Source organism: Hyperolius riggenbachi, unplaced genomic scaffold, assembly GCF_040937935.1.
Source record: "Hyperolius riggenbachi isolate aHypRig1 unplaced genomic scaffold, aHypRig1.pri scaffold_176, whole genome shotgun sequence".
In the NCBI taxonomy this organism is placed as follows: domain Eukaryota; kingdom Metazoa; phylum Chordata; class Amphibia; order Anura; family Hyperoliidae; genus Hyperolius; species Hyperolius riggenbachi.
The window spans coordinates 101,031-111,133 of record NW_027152387.1 but is presented as its reverse complement, the minus strand read 5'-3'; positions in this window follow the sequence as shown (position 1 = coordinate 111,133).

The window sequence follows — 10,103 nt, the reverse complement described above, 5'->3', positions numbered from 1 at the left end:
GCGTGACATAATAGCCCTGGTACCTAGCGGTGATACCAGGGCTGTAAATAAACACAACCGGAGGTCCCAGACAGCGGTCGTGCAGCCCACATTGTGTCCAATACACAACTGGGACAACACAGTTTTCAACCCGGGCACCTCAGAAAAATTAAACCTTTTTTTTTTTTATGGTTTTGTAGTTTTGGTTTTACAACCAATTACACAGATATATAGCTATTGTTTGACGTAATAGCTGGTGGCAGAGTGGCAGCAGAAGGTAAATCTGTGTACCCTGGCGGTGGGAAACACAGACAGACAGCAGCAGCAGCAGGAGGAGGAATGGAGGAGTAATTATGTGAGCAGCTATTGTTTGACGTAATAGCTGGTGGCAGTGTGGCAGCAGAAGGTAATTCTGTGTACCCTGGCAGTGGGAAACACAGACAGACAGCAGCAGCAGGAGGAATGGAGGAGTAGTGTGAGTGTGGCAGCAGGTAGGCAGCGTGACATAATAGCCCTGGTACCTAGCGGTGATACCAGGCCTTAAATAAACACAACCGGAGGTCCCAGACAGCGGTCGTGCAGCCCACATTGTGTCCAATACACAACTGGGACAACACAGTTTTCAACCCGGGCACCTCAGAAAAATTAAACCTTTTTTTTTTATGGTTTTGTAGTTTTGGTTTTACAACCAATTACACAGATATATAGCTATTGTTTGACGTAATAGCTGGTGGCAGAGTGGCAGCAGAAGGTAAATCTGTGTACCCTGGCGGTGGGAAACACAGACAGACAGCAGCAGCAGCAGGAGGAGGAATGGAGGAGTAATTATGTGAGCAGCTATTGTTTGACGTAATAGCTGGTGGCAGTGTGGCAGCAGAAGGTAATTCTGTGTACCCTGGCAGTGGGAAACACAGACAGACAGCAGCAGCAGGAGGAATGGAGGAGTAGTGTGAGTGTGGCAGCAGGTAGGCAGCGTGACATAATAGCCCTGGTACCTAGCGGTGATACCAGGGCTGTAAATAAACACAACCGGAGGTCCCAGACAGCGGTCGTGCAGCCCACATTGTGTCCAATACACAACTGGGACAACACAGTTTTCAACCCGGGCACCTCAGAAAAATTAAACCTTTTTTTTTTTAATGGTTTTGTAGTTTTGGTTTTACAACCAATTACACAGATATATAGCTATTGTTTGACGTAATAGCTGGTGGCAGAGTGGCAGCAGAAGGTAAATCTGTGTACCCTGGCGGTGGGAAACACAGACAGACAGCAGCAGCAGCAGGAGGAGGAATGGAGGAGTAATTATGTGAGCAGCTATTGTTTGACGTAATAGCTGGTGGCAGTGTGGCAGCAGAAGGTAATTCTGTGTACCCTGGCAGTGGGAAACACAGACAGACAGCAGCAGCAGGAGGAATGGAGGAGTAGTGTGAGTGTGGCAGCAGGTAGGCAGCGTGACATAATAGCCCTGGTACCTAGCGGTGATACCAGGCCGTAAATAAACACAACCGGAGGTCCCAGACAGCGGTCGTGCAGCCCACATTGTGTCCAATACACAACTGGGACAACACAGTTTTCAACCCGGGCACCTCAGAAAAATTAAACCTTTTTTTTTTATGGTTTTGTAGTTTTGGTTTTACAACCAATTACACAGATATATAGCTATTGTTTGACGTAATAGCTGGTGGCAGAGTGGCAGCAGAAGGTAAATCTGTGTACCCTGGCGGTGGGAAACACAGACAGACAGCAGCAGCAGCAGGAGGAGGAATGGAGGAGTAATTATGTGAGCAGCTATTGTTTGACGTAATAGCTGGTGGCAGTGTGGCAGCAGAAGGTAATTCTGTGTACCCTGGCAGTGGGAAACACAGACAGACAGAAGCAGCAGGAGGAATGGAGGAGTAGTGTGAGTGTGGCAGCAGGTAGGCAGCGTGACATAATAGCCCTGGTACCTAGCGGTGATACCAGGGCTGTAAATAAACACAACCGGAGGTCCCAGACAGCGGTCGTGCAGCCCACATTGTGTCCAATACACAACTGGGACAACACAGTTTTCAACCCGGGCACCTCAGAAAAATTAAACCTTTTTTTTTTATGGTTTTGTAGTTTTGGTTTTACAACCAATTACACAGATATATAGCTATTGTTTGACGTAATAGCTGGTGGCAGAGTGGCAGCAGAAGGTAAATCTGTGTACCCTGGCGGTGGGAAACACAGACAGACAGCAGCAGCAGCAGGAGGAGGAATGGAGGAGTAATTATGTGAGCAGCTATTGTTTGACGTAATAGCTGGTGGCAGTGTGGCAGCAGAAGGTAATTCTGTGTACCCTGGCAGTGGGAAACACAGACAGACAGCAGCAGCAGGAGGAATGGAGGAGTAGTGTGAGTGTGGCAGCAGGTAGGCAGCGTGACATAATAGCCCTGGTACCTAGCGGTGATACCAGGCCGTAAATAAACACAACAGGAGGTCCCAGACAGCGGTCGTGCAGCCCACATTGTGTCCAATACACAACTGGGACAACACAGTTTTCAACCCGGGCACCTCAGAAAAATTAAACCTTTTTTTTTTTATGGTTTTGTAGTTTTGGTTTTACAACCAATTACACAGATATATAGCTATTGTTTGACGTAATAGCTGGTGGCAGAGTGGCAGCAGAAGGTAAATCTGTGTACCCTGGCGGTGGGAAACACAGACAGACAGCAGCAGCAGCAGGAGGAGGAATGGAGGAGTAATTATGTGAGCAGCTATTGTTTGACGTAATAGCTGGTGGCAGTGTGGCAGCAGAAGGTTATTCTGTGTACCCTGGCAGTGGGAAACACAGACAGACAGTAGCAGCAGGAGGAATGGAGGAGTAGTGTGAGTGTGGCAGCAGGTAGGCAGCGTGACATAATAGCCCTGGTACCTAGCGGTGATACCAGGCCGTAAATAAACACAACCGGAGGTCCCAGACAGCGGTCGTGCAGCCCACATTGTGTCCAATACACAACTGGGACAACACAGTTTTCAACCCGGGCACCTCAGAAAAATTAAACCTTTTTTTTTTTATGGTTTTGTAGTTTTGGTTTTACAACCAATTACACAGATATATAGCTATTGTTTGACGTAATAGCTGGTGGCAGAGTGGCAGCAGAAGGTAAATCTGTGTACCCTGGCGGTGGGAAACACAGACAGACAGCAGCAGCAGCAGGAAGAGGAATGGAGGAGTAATTATGTGAGCAGCTATTGTTTGACGTAATAGCTGGTGGCAGTGTGGCAGCAGAAGGTAATTCTGTGTACCCTGGCAGTGGGAAACACAGACAGACAGCAGCAGCAGGAGGAATGGAGGAGTAGTGTGAGTGTGGCAGCAGGTAGGCAGCGTGACATAATAGCCCTGGTACCTAGCGGTGATACCAGGGCTGTAAATAAACACAACAGGAGGTCCCAGACAGCGGTCGTGCAGCCCACATTGTGTCCAATACACAACTGGGACAACACAGTTTTCAACCCGGGCACCTCAGAAAAATTAAACCTTTTTTTTTTATGGTTTTGTAGTTTTGGTTTTACAACCAATTACACAGATATATAGTTATTGTTTGACGTAATAGCTGGTGGCAGAGTGGCAGCAGAAGGTAAATCTGTGTACCCTGGCGGTGGGAAACACAGACAGACAGCAGCAGCAGCACACAGCAGCCCACTGTAGGTGTAAAATGTGTGGCTGCAGGCGACGTAATACTCAAAGAGTGAACCAGGCTGGCTTAGTGAGCAGGAGCCAGGAGGTGGTAAAGGGTGGTAAGGCACATTAACGATGGTTCTTAGCCAGTTCATGTCCCCCTCTCGCCGACAACAGGGGCCAGGAACTCGCCTTCCACCCACGCCTGGTTCATCTTGAGAAACGTCAGTCTGTCCACAGACTTGTGAGACAGACGTGAGCGTTTCTCGGTGACCACGCCACCAGCTGCACTGAAGCAGCGCTCGGACAGCACGCTGGAAGGGGGGCAGGACAGCACTTCCAGGGCGTACTGCGCCAGCTCGCTCCAGATCTCCATGCGCTTGACCCAATACTCCATGGGATCAACAGGGGCATCGCTGTCAAGCCCGCTGTAGGAACCCATGTAGTCAGCCACCATGCGGGTCAGGCGCTGGCTGTGACCGGAGGAGGATGCTGCTGCATGCACCTCCTCTCTAGTCACTGCTGCCGGAGCCTCTACAGTCCTGTAGAGCTCGTGGCTGAGAGACAGCAGGTCTGTGGGGCGCTTGCTGCTGCTGGATGCAGGCACCTGCTGCTGCCTCTGTGCTGGCTGCTGGACAGTGGGGGTGGAAGGCTGGGGGAAGGCTTCCTCCAAGCGCTCAACAAGGGCCTGCTGCAAGCTCCTTATTTGTTGCGCTGGGTCTCCTCCTGCAGGCGGCAGGAACTGGCTCAACTTCCCCTTGAGGCGTGGGTCCAACATCATGCTGATCCAGATGTCCTCCCTCTGCTTCATCTGGATCACCCTGGGGTCCCTGCGCAGGCACGTCAGCATGTGCGCTGCCATTGGGAAGAGGCGGGCCACGTCTGCTGGCACATCGACGGCAGTGCTGCTGTCCTCATCCTCCTCCTCTGCCTCGTCAGCCTCATCCTCTCTCCACCCCCGCACCAACTCAGCTGCACTGTGCTGCTCCCCCTCATCAGCAGCAAGGTCAGGGACCTCCACCAAGTCCTCCTCCTCCTCCCCCTCAGAGGTGGACTGTGCAGCTGCTTGCCGCTCCTGCTGGTCCAAGGCTGCCGCTCCCTGTTCCAGCAAAGCATCGAGGGCCCTGTTCAGCAGACAAACCAGGGGCACCCACTCGCAGACCATAGCATGGTCCCTGCTCACCATGTTAGTGGCCTGCAGAAAGGGAGCCAGCACTAAGCACACCTGCTGCATGTGCCTCCAGTCATCATCGGGGACGATGGACGGGATGTTGCTGGTCTTGTCCCTTCTCTGAGCGGCGGAAACAGTGGCCAGGGCAAGGTACTGGTTGACAGCGTGCTTCTGTTCAACCAGACGCTCCAACATCGCCAGGGTGGAGTTCCAGCGAGTCGGAACGTCAATGATCAGCCGATGGCGTGGCAGATCCAGCTCCTTTTGCACGTCTTCCAGGCTCGCACAGGCTGCAGCCGAGCGCCGGAAGTGACGCACAACGTTCCTTGCCGTTTCCAGCAGTTCGCCCATCCCCTTGTAGGTGCGCAGGAACTTCTGCACCACCAGGTTCAGCACGTGGGCAAGACAGGGGATGTGGGTCAGGCTTCCCCTGTCTATTGCGGCAACCAGATTGGCCCCATTGTCGGCCACCACCTCTCCGACTCTGAGGCCTCTGGGGGTCAGCCAAATCCTCTCCTGCTCCTGGAGTTTGGCCAACACATGGGTTGCCGTCAGCTTGGTCTTCCCAAGGCTGACCAAGTGCTGCAGCGCTTGGCAGTGGCGGGCCTTCACGCTGCTGCTGAGGCGGGGGGTTTGGCCAGGTGTGCCGGAGGATGGCAGAGGATCGGAGGAACCTGCTGCAGTTCCCCTGACCCTGCGGGGTGGCACCACCCACTGTGTTGCTGCTGCTGCTGTGCCCGCTGCTGCTCTCCCATCCTCACCCCCTTCCACCAAGCTGACCCAGTGGACAGTGAAGGACAGGTAGCGGCCTGTCCCGAAGCGGCTGCTCCAGGAGTCCATGGTGACGTGGACCCTTTCACCAACCGCGTGCTCCAGCCCTCGCTCCACATTGGCCATCACAAAGCGGTGCAGTGCAGGAATGGCCTTGCGGGCAAAGAAGTGTCTGCTGGGGAGCTGCCAGTCTGGGGCTGCGCAAGCAAGCAGCGCACGAATGTCGCTCCCCTCCTGCACGAGCGTGTACGGCAGGAGTTGGGAGCACATGGCCCGTGCCAGCAAGCCGTTCAGCTGCCGCACGCGACGGCTGCTGGGAGGCAGAGCCCTAACCACCCCCTGGAAGGACTCGCTCAAAAGGCTCTGGCGTGGCCTTTTGCTGGCACGGGAATCAGCAGACACAGCGGAGGAGGCCACTGAGGACTGGCTGCCAGAACAGGCCTCAGTGTCGGCGGCTGGAGTTGCAGAGGGGGGAGGAGCAGTGCGTTTCCGCACTCCTGCTGGTGCTGCTGGAGGAGCAGGAGGGCGGGTGGCTGCTGTTGCTGCTGCTGCTGCTGCTGAAGGCTGTGCAGTGATGGGTGTGGTGCCACTGCCAGCACCAGATGCCTTCAGCCTCTGGAACTCCTCATGCTGGTGGAAATGTTTCGCAGCAAGGTGGTTTATGAGCGAGCTGGTGCTGAACTTTAAGGGGTCTGCACCTCTGCTCAACTTCCGCTGACAGTGGTTGCAAGTGGCGTACTTGCTGTACACAGTGGGCATCGTGAAAAATCGCCAGATTGGTGACAAAAACATCCCCCTACGGCATGGAAGCGCTGCTGCCTGTCTCCCTGTGGTGGTTGGGGGGGGGGCTTGGGTGCGGCTGGTGGTGGTACTGGCAGATGCTGCTGCTGCTGCTGCTGAGCCTGAGACACCAGCAGGCTGTGGGACCTGCCTACTGCTGCCAATGCTTGCAATGATGCGCCTCCTTGAAAGGCCCACAAGCGCATCCTCCTCCTCCTCCGAGCTGCTGAGGACGACATCCCCTGGAGGTGGTGGCACCCAGTCTCTGTCTGTCACCGGGTCATCACCATCATCCTCCCCCTCCTTAAAACATGTCCTGCTGGGATGATGACCCCCCAAACTCCTCTCCTGATGCATGGATGGGCTGCTTGACTGTCGCCACAGTCTTGCTGTCCAATCCCTCATCCCCCAAAGTGCCCATCAGCATCTCCTCCTCAAAATCGCCAACAACAGCAGACAATACCCTGATGGTGCCTGGGGTAAAAATACTGCTGAGTGACAGGTCGCCAACTTGTGACGGTGAACTGGCCTCCTCCTCCCCCCCAGGCCCTGCTGGGCGGCTGCTGCGAACAGGGGTGGTGGTGGTGGTGAGGGTGGAGGCCTCGGATGCAGAGCTGATGGCGGGCTGCTCATCCTCCGTCATGAGTTGCACCACAGTGTCTGCATCCTTTTCCTCAATGGGACGTTTCCGACCCGGCTGGAGGAAAATCGGAGCAGGTGCTACACGCTGCTGCTGCTGTGTCTCTGCAGCGTGAGTTGCAGATGCTCCTGTTGGGCGGCGCCCAAGGCGTCCACGGCCAGTGGCTATGGGAGGAATGTTAGCCACTGACGCTGCTGCTGCTGCTGCGGAACTGTGCATGGTGGCGCGGCCGCGGCCTGCCACAATGCTGCTCCCTCTCCTCCTGATTCCCTTGCTGCCCTTCCCCTTGCCCAAACCGCGCTGGCTGCCACTTCCAGACATCTTCGATGTTTTGGGCGTATAGACAAAAGTTTTTTAAAAGGGCGGGTGAAAAGTGGGGTACTTTAATGGAGTGGGTTGGTGGGTGAGGTGACTGAGTGAGTGTCCCTAGTACAGTAAGTAAGTAGTAACAGTCAGGAAGTACAACTAGCAGTTACAATAATCAATCAGTAATCAGAAGGAAATAGAGTGTGTGTTGTGTGTACACAGACAGTGAGTGCACACACGCAGGAGCTAGTAGCCTATGAACAGTGACTGAGTGTCCTAGACTCTTAGTACAGTAAGAGTAACAAGTAGTAACAGTAAGTACAACTAACTAATTACAATAATCAATCAGTAATCAGAAGGAAATAGAGTGTGTGTAGTGTGTACTCAGACAGTGAGTGCACACACGCAGGAGCTAGTAGCCGATGAACAGTGACTGAGTGTCCTAGACTCCTAGTACAGTAAGAGTAACAAGTAGTAACAGTAAGTACAACTAACTAATTACAATAATCAATCAGTAATCAGAAGGAAATAGAGTGTGTGTAGTGTGTACTCAGACAGTGAGTGCACACACGCAGGAGCTAGTAGCCTATGAACAGTGACTGAGTGTCCTAGACTCCTAGTACAGTAAGAGTAACAAGTAGTAACAGTAAGTAACTAACTAATTACAATAATCAATCAGTAATCAGAAGGAAATAGAGTGTGTGTAGTGTGTACTCAGACAGTGAGTGCACACACGCAGGAGCTAGTAGCCGATGAACAGTGACTGAGTGTCCTAGACTCCTAGTACAGTAAGAGTAACAAGTAGTAACAGTAAGTAGCTAACTAATTACAATAATCAATCAGTAATCAGAAGGAAATAGAGTGTGTGTAGTGTGTACTCAGACAGTGAGTGCACACACGCAGGAGCTAGTAGCCGATGAACAGTGACTGAGTGTCCTAGACTCCTAGTACAGTAAGAGTAACAAGTAGTAACAGTAAGTAACTAACTAATTACAATAATCAATCAGTAATCAGAAGGAAATAGAGTGTGTGTAGTGTGTACTCAGACAGTGAGTGCACACACGCAGGAGCTAGTAGCCGATGAACAGTGACTGAGTGTCCTAGACTCCTAGTACAGTAAGAGTAACAAGTAGTAACAGTAAGTAACTAACTAATTACAATAATCAATCAGTAATCAGAAGGAAATAGAGTGTGTGTAGTGTGTACTCAGACAGTGAGTGCACACACGCAGGAGCTAGTAGCCTATGAACAGTGACTGAGTGTCCTAGACTCCTAGTACAGTAAGAGTAACAAGTAGTAACAGTAAGTAACTAACTAATTACAATAATCAATCAGTTATCAGAAGGAAATAGAGTGTGTGTAGTGTGTGTACACAGACAGTGAGTGCACACACGCAGGAGCTAGTAGCCTATGAACACAGTGACTGAGTGTCCTAGACTCCTAGTACAGTAAGAGTAACAAGTAGTAACAGTAAGTAACTAACTAATTACAATAATCAATCAGTAATCAGAAGGAAATAGAGTGTGTGTAGTGTGTACACAGACAGTGAGTGCACACACGCAGGAGCTAGTAGCCTATGAACAGTGACTGAGTGTCCTAGACTCCTAGTACAGTAAGAGTAACAAGTAGTAACAGTAAGTACAACTAACTAATTACAATAATCAATCAGTAATCAGAAGGAAATAGAGTGTGTGTAGTGTGTACTCAGACAGTGAGTGCACACACGCAGGAGCTAGTAGCCTATGAACAGTGACTGAGTGTCCTAGATTCCTAGTACAGTAAGAGTAACAAGTAGTAACAGTAAGTAACTAACTAATTACAATAATCAATCAGTAATCAGAAGGAAATAGAGTGTGTGTAGTGTGTACTCAGACAGTGAGTGCACACACGCAGGAGCTAGTAGCCGATGAACAGTGACTGAGTGTCCTAGACTCCTAGTACAGTAAGAGTAACAAGTAGTAACAGTAAGTAACTAACTAATTACAATAATCAATCAGTAATCAGAAGGAAATAGAGTGTGTGTAGTGTGTACACAGACAGTGAGTGCACACACGCAGGAGCTAGTAGCCTATGAACAGTGACTGAGTGTCCTAGACTCCTAGTACAGTAAGAGTAACAAGTAGTAACAGTAAGTAACTAACTAATTACAATAATCAATCAGTAATCAGAAGGAAATAGAGTGTGTGTAGTGTGTACACAGACAGTGAGTGCACACACGCAGGAGCTAGTAGCCGATGAACAGTGACTGAGTGTCCTAGACTCCTAGTACAGTAAGAGTAACAAGTAGTAACAGTAAGTAACTAACTAATTACAATAATCAATCAGTAATCAGAAGGAAATAGAGTGTGTGTAGTGTGTACTCAGACAGTGAGTGCACACACGCAGGAGCTAGTAGCCTATGAACAGTGACTGAGTGTCCTAGACTCCTAGTACAGTAAGAGTAACAAGTAGTAACAGTAAGTAACTAACTAATTACAATAATCAATCAGTAATCAGAAGGAAATAGAGTGTGTGTAGTGTGTACACAGACAGTGAGTGCACACACCCAGGAGCTAGTAGCCTATGAACAGTGACTGAGTGTCCTAGACTCCTAGTACAGTAAGAGTAACAAGTAGTAACAGTAAGTAACTAACTAATTACAATAATCAATCAGTAATCAGAAGGAAATAGAGTGTGTGTAGTGTGTACTCAGACAGTGAGTGCACACACGCAGGAGCTAGTAGCCTATGAACAGTGACTGAGTGTCCTAGACTCCTAGTACAGTAAGAGTAACAAGTAGTAACAGTAAGTAACTAACTAATTACAATAATCAA